Here is a 10,726-nt window from a genome sequence, read left to right as displayed (position 1 = left end):
CTATTCCAAAGGAAACAAATGCAGAACTCAGAACACATCTGCTGATTTGCCTGGGCTTTTGGTTTCTTCGCTAACCTCATGCTTAAGGACCCCTGACCATTAGGTCCAGTCGTGACCGACTCTGGGGTTGCGGCGCTCATCTCCCTTTATTGGCCAAGAGAGCTGGCGTACAGCTTCTGGGTCATGGCTAAGCCACTTCTGGCGAACCAGAGCAGTGCACGGAAACGCTGTTTACCTTCCCGCTGGAGCGGTACCTATTTATCTACTTGCACTTTGACGTGCTTTTGAACTGCTAGGTTGGCAGGAGCTGGTACCGAGCAACGGAATCTCACCCCGTCATGTGGATTTGAACTGCCAACCTTCTGATCAATAAGTCCTAGGCTCTGTAGTTTAACCCACAGCGCCACCCATACCCTCCAACATTTCTCTGATGAAAATAGGGACATTCCATTTAATATTAATAATTTTACTATGTATACCCCACTCATCTGACTGGGTTGCCTCAGCCACTCTGGGCAGCTTCCAACATATATAAAACCAATTTTTTTTAAAAAAAGAAAAACCTCCCCTGTATGGGGCTGTCTTCAGATGGCTCAGGAGTCCGATAACTCCATACCCTTCACCATTTCTCCGATGAAAATAGGGATGTCCTAAGGAAAAGTGGGATATTCTGAGACCAAATCAGAAACCGGGATGGCTTCTGTAAATCTGGGACTGTCCCTGGGAAATAGAGGCATTTGGAGGGTCTATTACCTGGCCTTTGACACCAGAGTTGTATTTTCAAGACTCGCCCTGTTGACATCCAATGCCATTTTGTGTTGAGGGCATTATTGGGCTGTTTTTGTTTTTATTATGCATTTTATATTTTTATATTGTGATCTTATCCTGTGAACTGCCCTGAAACCTGTGGGTATAGGGCGGTATACAACTTTAATTAATAACAACAATAATTTTATATGGTTGTAACCTGCCTTGGGACCTGCTGGTGAAGGAGGGTAATAAAATGAATAAACACACAAGGGGTGATTTCTGGTTTTCCACTGTTCAGCAATATAGGACCAAAGAGGCAGATAGGTAGATTAGATAGCTAATGCTCAGTAGGTGCAGGAACAACGGAAGCTTGAACATAAAGGGATAAATTTCATTTTACATACTTGTAAAAAGCTGAACATGGATTAAAAGCCATATAAGCAAACTTAGTAGTGTCAGTTGAGAGCACAGTTGAGTGCTGGTGGTTGCTAGGTTGCGGAGGTCCTTGTGACATGCCCTTCATTGTGACGCCTCCCTCTGCTGGCTCCTTGGTCACTAGGGCTCTAGAGGCATAGCGATCTCCTTTGGTTTAATCATTCAGGGAGTGAGAGAGAAAGTGGATGGAGATGTAAGTAGACTTTCTCAGCAGCATCTGGATTCTGTGCAGATAATGCTCCCTGACAGTCTTAGGAAACATCTAAGAGATTAAGATCAGGAATAATTTAAATGCTTCAGCCAGCCCTTCTGGGCATTTTAATGACTCCACCCACTGTTTTGTAACAGTGAAGGGAAGTGACTGTGGATTCTGCTTACACTTTAGGAAAAGGAAAACTAATAAAAGGGCGTTCTTTTTGGGCTAGCGACGCAAGAGTCACTTGATAACCAGGGGTGTAGGAAGGGGTGGGTGGGGTGGGAGTCACCTCAGGTTCCATCATGGAGGGGGATGACAAATTATCAAGAAACAATTACAGTGGTACCCCGGGTTAAGTACTTAATTCGTTCCGTAGGTCCGTACTTAACCTGAAACTGTTCTTAACCTGAAGCACCACTTTAGCTAATGGGGCCTCCCGCTGCCGCCGGAGCACGATTTCTGTTCTTATCCTGAAGCAAAGTCCTTAACCTGAAGCACTATTTCTAGGTTAGCAGAGTGTGTAACCTGAAGCGTATGTAACCTGAGGTACCACTGTACTGCCCTACTATGGTGGTTCATAAAAAACTTATCTTACTACACTAGGGATTATATAGCTATATATGAAATTTTATGAATATCAGTTAATATCTTGACCCTTCTCCACGAAAATAGCTGTTTACTTGGCCGTTTTCCTATGTAGTTAAGGGTGAAATTTCAATTCAGTGGAGCAGGTCCAACTCTACAATTCCCTGGTGCAGGCTTGTGCAGAGTTTTAGGTACAAGTTGGATGCATAGGATTGCAGCCCATCTTATGCACCGTCGGCTCGGGAATAAGTCCCACTGATCATGATGGGACTAGATTGCTGCTGTGCACTCCTGTTTTTTAAATAAATGTTTACCTTTTCAGATAATACAGAGCATGGTGAAATCACAATAAACAAAACCTCCCCTTCAGTAGTTTTCAAGCACTACTACAGGTTGTTTTTTTTAAAAAAATATTTTTTCTTAAATTTCCATTTACCAAACCAATCATATCATATTAATTATTCCAAATTAAACCAATACATATCACAGAGTCCAAATATTTAACCAAATTTTAATTTTTTTGCGGGGGTACCCATGCTTCGAGTTCGGTAGGGGTACAATCATCTTATATTTCTGCTGCTTTGATGTTCACAGTCCCATCTTCTCATCTCCTTGTCGTTATCCTTTTTCTTCTTAATAACTCCGAGTTGTATTGCACTACTACAGGTTCCACATAATATCTGTACTGCATTGTTTACTGTGACAGAACCTGCACTTTGGAACTCCCCGCCCAGTGGTGTAGCGTGGGTTGTCAGCACCCGGGGCAAGGCAAGTAATTTGCGCCCCCTAACCCGTGGATTTGCGCCCCCTAACCCATGGATTTGCCCTAACCCCAGATGTTGCGCCCGGTGCGGCCCGCCCCCCCTGCACCCCCCACGCTACGCCACTGTCCCCGCCTATTGCAACAAAGCACGTGCCTTTGCTAGACTCTTTTTGGGCACCTGCTAAAAGCATTCTTCTTTAGGCAAGCATACCTAGATGCTTAGGAAGTTGAAGTAATTTTAATTTTAATATTTTAACTTTTGTATATTTTAAGGTAGGATTGTTAATTTTTCTTGATTTTACTGCTGTGTTTTTTTGTTTTTGTTTTGGTAAACCACTTTGCAGGTTTTTTAAAATAAATTAAATAAAAACTAATAAACTAAAAAACTAATAAGATTTCACGCCTTGGAAAAGGGCATTGTTTTTGGGCTAGTGACACAAGAGTCACTTGATAACTCGCCATGGGAGCATTAAGCATGCCCTCTGGAGAGGGTGATATCTTGCATTGTCTTCCTCCCCTTCCTGCCTCCCAGGGCCCATCTTTCAAAGTACAGCCAAGGTACAAAACCCTTCAGCATGCTGATGTTTCTTCTATAGTAATATTAGTATGTTGTATTTTATGTTTCCCTTTTAAACATCTCTTCTCCACACTAAGCAAACCCACCTCTTTCAATCAGATGATGAGAATTGTCTTATAATATCCAGAGGGTGGTATTCTGGCTACAATATTCAAGTACTCTCTTCACAGGATACCCATTGTGATATGCCTAGGAAAGTGAATTCATCTTGAGCTTTGAGTCGTGAATGCCCAAACCAGTTTAGGGATGTAGATCAGGAGTACTGTGAGTCCCATTTCTCACATTTTAACGGGCTTTCTTTGCAGTGGTTCCCCGTCTGTGGAATGCTCTCCCCAGGGAAGTTTGTCAGCACCTTCATTATACACCTTTAGGCGCCAGGCAAAAATGTTCCTATTTAACCAGGCCTTTGGTTGATTTGATTGACAGCCTATGCCCTTTCAAAATGTGGTTCTTTTTTGGGAGTGTTATTGGGTTGTTGTGTCTGCCCATGCCCCTCTCCTAAGTCCTGAGATTTGGACATTCAAGCCTCCAAATGGCTAGTTAGAGACTGAAGTCAGGCCCACCAGATATTCTGCAAGGTAAATAAGGAGCAAATGATTGCGGGGGGGGGGGGGGGAACCCTCTTAAGAATTAATTAGCAGGATTTATGATGCCATCTGTGTAACTATAAAAAAGTAGGGAATGGCAAAAAGAGAGAAATGGTGTTGTCTTTGCTAAACTGTTCTTCGTTAAGGGCAAAGTTGTAAATTATTTGCCTTTCGTGTGGAAAAGGAGGTATGTAATCAGACCTAGGGAAGCAGTGTTTATCTGAAAAGTCATAGGAATTCTATGCTGAGCATATGAAAGAGCAAAGTGATTGCATTTGCTGAGCATCGAGATATTTCAGGAGAGCTTTTAGCGGGAATGGTTAGCTGAAGCAGCAGCAGCAGCAGCTTCTGCCTGCCTTTAACATGTGGCCTCCATGATACCGAGTATAGTTTATGGGCAGAAAAACCTACACCATATAACCTATTCACAATCACAGGGCTACAATGACCTTTAAATGAGGAGCAGTTTAACAAAGGCAAAGGGGCTTATTACTTTCTGTCCTCGTTAGGCTGCAATGCTGTGCAGGCTCCGTGCGACTTACAGGAAGATAGCATACCACTCTTACTAGAGTATACCATGGACTGGAGATGCGAAAGTGACATATAATTAAATGGCAATGGCAGTAATAGTATCAATCGTCATCATTTCCCAGTGCATCGGAAACTAGGTGCCAGGGAGAAAGTCTTGAGATGCGATTTATTATTTGGGTACACTGGGGGTTCCTTTTGAGTAAACATGCTTAAGAATTCTAAAACAACAACAACCCCTGGGATAGCTCAGTTGGTAGAGCATGAGACTTTTGATCTCAGTGTTGTCGGTTCAAACCCCAAGTTGGGCAAAAGATTCCTGCATTGCAGGGGGTTGGACTAGATGACTCTCGTAGTCCTTTCCAACTCTACAGTTCAATGATTCTACGTTTAAGTCATCCCCACCCCTGTCAGGCTTCGGGGAATCTTCTCTCTCCCATGGTGGGATGCCAAGAGGCAGATAAACAAGAAGAGTTCTAACCAGTATTCAAAATTCACATAGAGAGACAAAGGAATGCGCCCTCAGTCCCTCCTATTCTACGTTACCCCTGTGCCAGCTGATCTATGCTTCCTGCCTCTGAGCTTTCTGTTCTACTACTCTCAAGGCACGCCTGGTCCTAGGAGAGGAGGGGTGTCAGAAATGCTTTCCAGAGACAGAGTCTGTTAGCTGTCTGTCCCCTGGTGCTTCTTCCCAATATTTCCCAGCTTCTCCCCTCTGCAGCCTATGAACTATGCCCTTCTGCAAACCACTGTTCTAAATCTATACTGTCCTCCTCTTCCCAGGAAGGTGCAGGAAGGGGGGGCAGTCCCTACCATTCCTCCTCAGTCCAGGCTATGACATCTTCAAACTCCCCCATCAGTGATTTTGCTGATGATCTTGAAACAATGCACGGTTCATTCAGCCGCTACAATGGTAAGCTGCAGACTTTGTAGTGTCTTACTGTTCACGCATATGCTTTTAGTAGGATGTGCACTGGAATCAAGAGATATCCATTCTGGAGCTTGTATCTAAGAGACACTTGGAGAATCACCATTATACCTATTTTTGCCTTTGGGGAAGTGACTTGCTGGAATGTTGTTAGTGTTAATTGCTCATGGTGATTTACCAATCACACCAGAAAATTGGGACCTGTTCCTGCTAAATAGGGGGAGTTTTGAGCATATGTGATATCTTCACATCTGTTAGTGGCGTCAGCAATGCAGATTTTAATTTGGATTCCAGTTTGCCAGATGCGGAACTCCCACTGCCGTCACGGGAAATTCTTCACAAAAGCTCAGGGAGAAACAGAATCGGTATGTAAAGTTTGTCAAATGCCCTGGGATCACTGGATGAAAGGCTCTATTTAAATGTCACTTGTTATTATAAGTAGGGTTTCTTGCATGATTTGACAAAATAATAAATGTTTGTTTTAGCACAATGTGCTCCAATTTCTTGATTTCCCCCTTTCATATTAATCTGAAACAAAGAGACAAAATAATAACACTTTAAGCATCTGGCAGTGATGATTTGATTTAATTTATTTATTTTTTTAAATGTTTCAGTACTTGGGGATCTGTTGAAAATCAAAGTGAGGGAAAATACTTGCAAGTCAGAATAATGAATGTTAATGACATGAATAGCAGAGCAGATTTGGTCGCAAAAAGAGAGGGCACAATTTACTATCATCAACAGTATACTGGATACACACACATATATGGATAGGCTATATTGTTGGGGAAGGAAAGTTAAATTCAGTCTCCTTGGAATAGCACACCGACGTTTTTAGAATGCATAAGCAAGCACCAGCCATAAAAAGTGTAAAAAGCTAATTCCAGGAATTTCTATAGGCACACGTGTGGCTTGAACATTAAGAAGTACCCTTGAGAAGGAGAAGGGAGGGGATGAACCAGAAGGAGCAATTTTATGTTTATGCATCATAATGGCTCTGTTGAAGAAAAGCAAAGAAGTGAGACTTAAACTTGTAGCTAAGAATTTGCCACACGCACGCAACATCCTTTGTTTGCAGAGATGGAATTTCATATGGCATGACTGAATGCTTAAAGGGGCTTGATTCTAACACGCCAGCTTTCTACATTCATGCCACTTGAAGCAAGGCAGTTTGGCATCATGAAAAAAGAAAATATTGGCGGGGTACTGCCATGGGCAAAATTTGAATTCCATATAACTGGTTGGACAGCACGTAGGAACATAGGAAGCAGCCCATAGTTCCATCTAGCACAGCACTATCTAGCTCAACTAGTAGCAGAGCTCTCCAGGGTTGTAGGCAGGAATCTTCCCCAACCATGCATGGAGCTGTTGGGAATCGAACCAGGAACGTTTCTTTCCACAAAGCAGATGCTCTACCACTGAGTTAGGGCCCTTTTTGAATTTGATGCTATTCAGCGTCTGGTAAGGGGATCCTGTTTTGTTCCCATTAAGTCTTTTTCCTTATAGAGTTGTTGTTGTTGTTGGCATGGGTGAAGGAAGGCGTTGTGACACCTGGAGCGGGCGTCATGACGTCGGGCGCATGTGCGACGTCGCTACGTACGATGCATGTGCCGTACATAGTGACGCCGCACATGTGCTGTATAGAGGTTTGCCACTGGGGCCACTCCAGCACCGTACAGACAGTGCCGGGATCCCTCCGGTGCCAGCCACGAGCGGAGGATTCCGGCACTATCTGTACGGCGCTGGAGTGGCGCTGGCGGCAAACTGCCATACAGCGCATGTGCGGCGTCGCTACATACAGCGCATGCATGTGACGCTGCACATGCGTTGTACTTAGCGGTTTGCTGCCGGCGCCGAGATCCTCTGCTCGCGGCTGCAGCCGCGAATGGAGGATCATCCAAAGGCAGCTGCGGCACGATGGTTGCTTGCGCCGCCGCGAGCCCCCGTGGGGTGACCTGTCACTCCCGCAGGCATGGAACCTGGCGTGTACCGCCCCCCACTGCAACGCCACTGGTTGTTGGCACCCGTCTGTTTCGAGAGACAATGGAGTGCGCCTCTGGGGGTGAAGTCAAACCGCCGTGTTAGCAGCACCTAAGCGACCTCCCCAGGGTATATGCCTGGGCAATGTGTATGGACACCCTGGGCTGCCCAAATGACAGTCCCCCCCCTTTGGCCTCACGGATGTGGTCCAAAGCAAAGCAAAATGTTTGGCACCAGCTTGGCTGCAGGAGTTGCCGGAAGGAGGTGTACGAGGCGCCATCCAAACACCTTAGAAACTCCACTCCAGATTTGTGTTGGGTTTATTCCTTAGCCTTTCCTTCTCCCAAAGATATCCCGCAAGGCAGCAGAGGTTTAGGATCAGAGTTTTCCTTTTCCTAGGTGGGCTGACGAGCCCCATCTGCCCCTCACTTCCCTCTACAACATGTGCAGAAACTGCCTTCTTGACCATTGTACCCATTATTAGTCTCATCCACTTAATCCGCAGGAGTCTGTCTTCACATGCAGGGGTGGTGGTGTCTAACTCACTGAGGGTTTGAGACCCATCAGCTATCCTCACCCGGTTTAGCTGGTCAGACAAGGCTGTTTCCCAGGGTGTGACTGGTGGCACAAGTTGACAGCTTCTAGGAGCCAGAGGCGAAAGCTGAGTTTTCTTATAAAGTAATGCACACTTTAAAATGTACCACTTTGTGGTATGTTAGATTAAGAAGACATGTTGATATATTTATATCCTGCCTTTGGGGCCCTCATGAACAACTTCCCCAGCATAGACGGCTCTCAGAAAGCACAGTGTTCAATGAAAACAACATTCAATTTAAACAATAAAATGAAACAAAAAGTCACATGCCAGGGCTGGATGTTAAACATACACAGGAGGGGAGAAAAAACCTAAGCAAGAATTTAAGAAGTATTAACAGAGCTCCAGGAAGGCATTAGTGAAGTGAGGGAGCCTCTTAAGGTACAGAGCTCCACAAACTAAGCACCACAACTGAGAGCAGCAGCCAAACCTCTGAGGGCAACAGGATGCAGAGCAAGACTTCAAAACAGTGCTAATCCAGTATATTTTGCTGCCTGAGGGAGAACAGCAAACTGCATCTCACCCCTAGTAATCAAGGTACATATAGGACTCAAGGTCAGCCAGGTGTTTTCTGGTACCTTAAGCCAAAAATCCAAAAATGATCTCTCCCACTTCTTGGCATATAAAATAAAATCTAGGGTGCAATCTATTTTTCTGTTGATTTTCATTTTCTAGCACTGGGTCACACACACACACACACACGTGCATTACTTCATTTCTCTAAAACGTGATTATATTGTACACCTAACAAATGGCAGTTGAAAATGTGATTTGACTCCATCTTGTTTAAGGCTGTATCTGTAGTGGTAGATCTTTGATGGCCTATTCACACAAACACTTGATGTTCACACATCCACTTGATACTGCAGCTGTCAAGTGATGAACATTTATGTGGGAAGTCAACCAGTACAAGGAAAGGGTCAAGAAGAAAATTCTCTCTAAGTCTTCAGAGATCTTATGCTTATTCATTTGTAAAGTGTAAGTGCAATTCCTGGCAAGGAATCAAATAGCATCTGATTCCACTAAGATTCTGCCATCAGACTACCCAATGTAAACATTCTTTATCATTGCAAATCAATTTATCCTTTCAAAATATCTGAAATTTAGCTGCATACATTCAAAACATTACAGAAATATTTTTCTAAGTGACTGGCCTTTTCTTTCTCACTGAACCTGAAATCTAAATGTATCTGTTTGTGCAATTTTCAGTCCTTTGTTTCACTGACCTTTAATAGCCTTCTGTACTCAGAATAATTATTTGACTTCAGCTGTCTATGAGAGCTACTTTTTCTCAACTCTTGATTGTTTTACTGGGCATTAGAGTGGAAAGGCCATTTCCCACAAGATGTGCCCCTCTCTTGAGTATCTAACCGTTGAATTACTTTGTACAATGAACACAATTTTGATAACTTACGTGATGGAAACAACATCTTACAATACTGAATTCTTATCTCCCCTGAAGCCTTCTGTGGCAACTTTAAAATATACCTACACGTGGTTTGCAAAAATATTGTATGTTCTACCTTCATAAGGGCATTGGAAAACATAATGAAGTGATGGAGGTCTTTTTGCTAAAAATAGCAGAATGTCTGGGTGGTTTGTCATCACTTCTATAACACATTGATATCACTAATGGACCCACATAAATCCATGTGAGCCTATGAGTGCTAGTGATCATAACATAATAGGATTTACAAACTTCATCCACTTGGCAATACTAGGAAGATAAATAACTTTGGTTCAGAATTTGAGCTAATGGTAACTGGCAGGGATTCACAGAAGCAGAAATAGGTATTCCACATCTGAAATTACTTGCCAACTTTGATTTGATTGGGAAATCTTAAAGATGGATGGCAGGTAGATAAGAACTAGATTTGCTGGCGATAGGGATGACGGAGAATTCTGATCGAAACAGAAACGGATATGGAAATGGCTACCATTTGCAGATTCGCTCATTGCCGGGACCACATTGATTTTATATAAATGCAAGCGGCAATTGTTGACACCAAATTCAGAGCTGTGACTATGTATGACTAACAGGGATGTAAAAAGGTGTCAATTTAGTTCCGATGGTGTATTCGTTAAAAAAATATATATTCTCCCCATTTTGGGTGCTCTTGCATTTCATGTAACGAAATTCAATCCATGGCTTTTTTCAATGGCAGGTCTTTCCAGTAGTAAAAAATATCGTCATGTTTTCCTTTCATATTGGACTTTAGAGACAGATATATTTCTGGCCCCCAGGGTCTCTCTGTGTGTGAGCTGAAGCTTCTATCTTTCCGAATCCAAACAATATCTACTCAGATATGTCCTACTGATTTCAGTGGGTCTTCCTTCCAGGGGAGCCTTTGCATGTAAAAGAATCTGTTCAGCACAGTGAATAACTATTGTCTAATTAAAGTTTATGGCAGTATAGCCTTGCAGTACAAACCTAACCATGTCTACTTTGATGTAGGTCCTATTGAATTAATGGGGCTTACTCCCAGGTAAGTGAGTTTAGGAATGCAGCCTTAGCGTGCATATGTTTACTCGAAACCAAGTCGCAACCTCAAGTGTGATTTTAAACCCACATCCCTGCAATTCTACACACAAGAGTCACTTCATCCCCTCAGGAATTTGAAAGATGCAATTTAGAAAGGGAGGAAGGCGTCAAAAGCTTGGGGAAACTCCAGATCATAGGAAGTATTGCTTCAAGAAAAAGTGGGAACTCCAGGGAAAGCAAAACAGCAACTGCTTCAAGAGAACAGAGTTAAAACCCAATCGTATGTATCAAGATTTACAGGGCAATCCTATGTACGTCTA

The 10,726-nt window shown here is 43.3% G+C and overlaps 1 long non-coding RNA gene across 1 annotated transcript; it reads right to left on the bottom strand.

The window, feature by feature from the left end:
- Positions 1-2,590: 2,590 nt before the first annotated feature.
- LOC310759879 lies at positions 2,591-9,065 on the bottom strand. Its single transcript, XR_014546602.1, has 2 exons — positions 2,854-9,065; positions 2,591-2,688 (listed from the first exon to the last, which is right to left on the bottom strand). It is a non-coding gene; the product is annotated as an uncharacterized lncRNA (long non-coding RNA).
- Positions 9,066-10,726: the final 1,661 nt, after the last annotated feature.

Source organism: Podarcis filfolensis (genome assembly GCF_964270895.1).
Source record: "Podarcis filfolensis genome assembly, chromosome: 3".
Taxonomy (NCBI): Eukaryota; Metazoa; Chordata; class Lepidosauria; order Squamata; family Lacertidae; genus Podarcis; species Podarcis filfolensis.
Note: the sequence above shows the minus strand (reverse complement) of the source record. Positions and strands in the feature narration are given on the sequence as shown.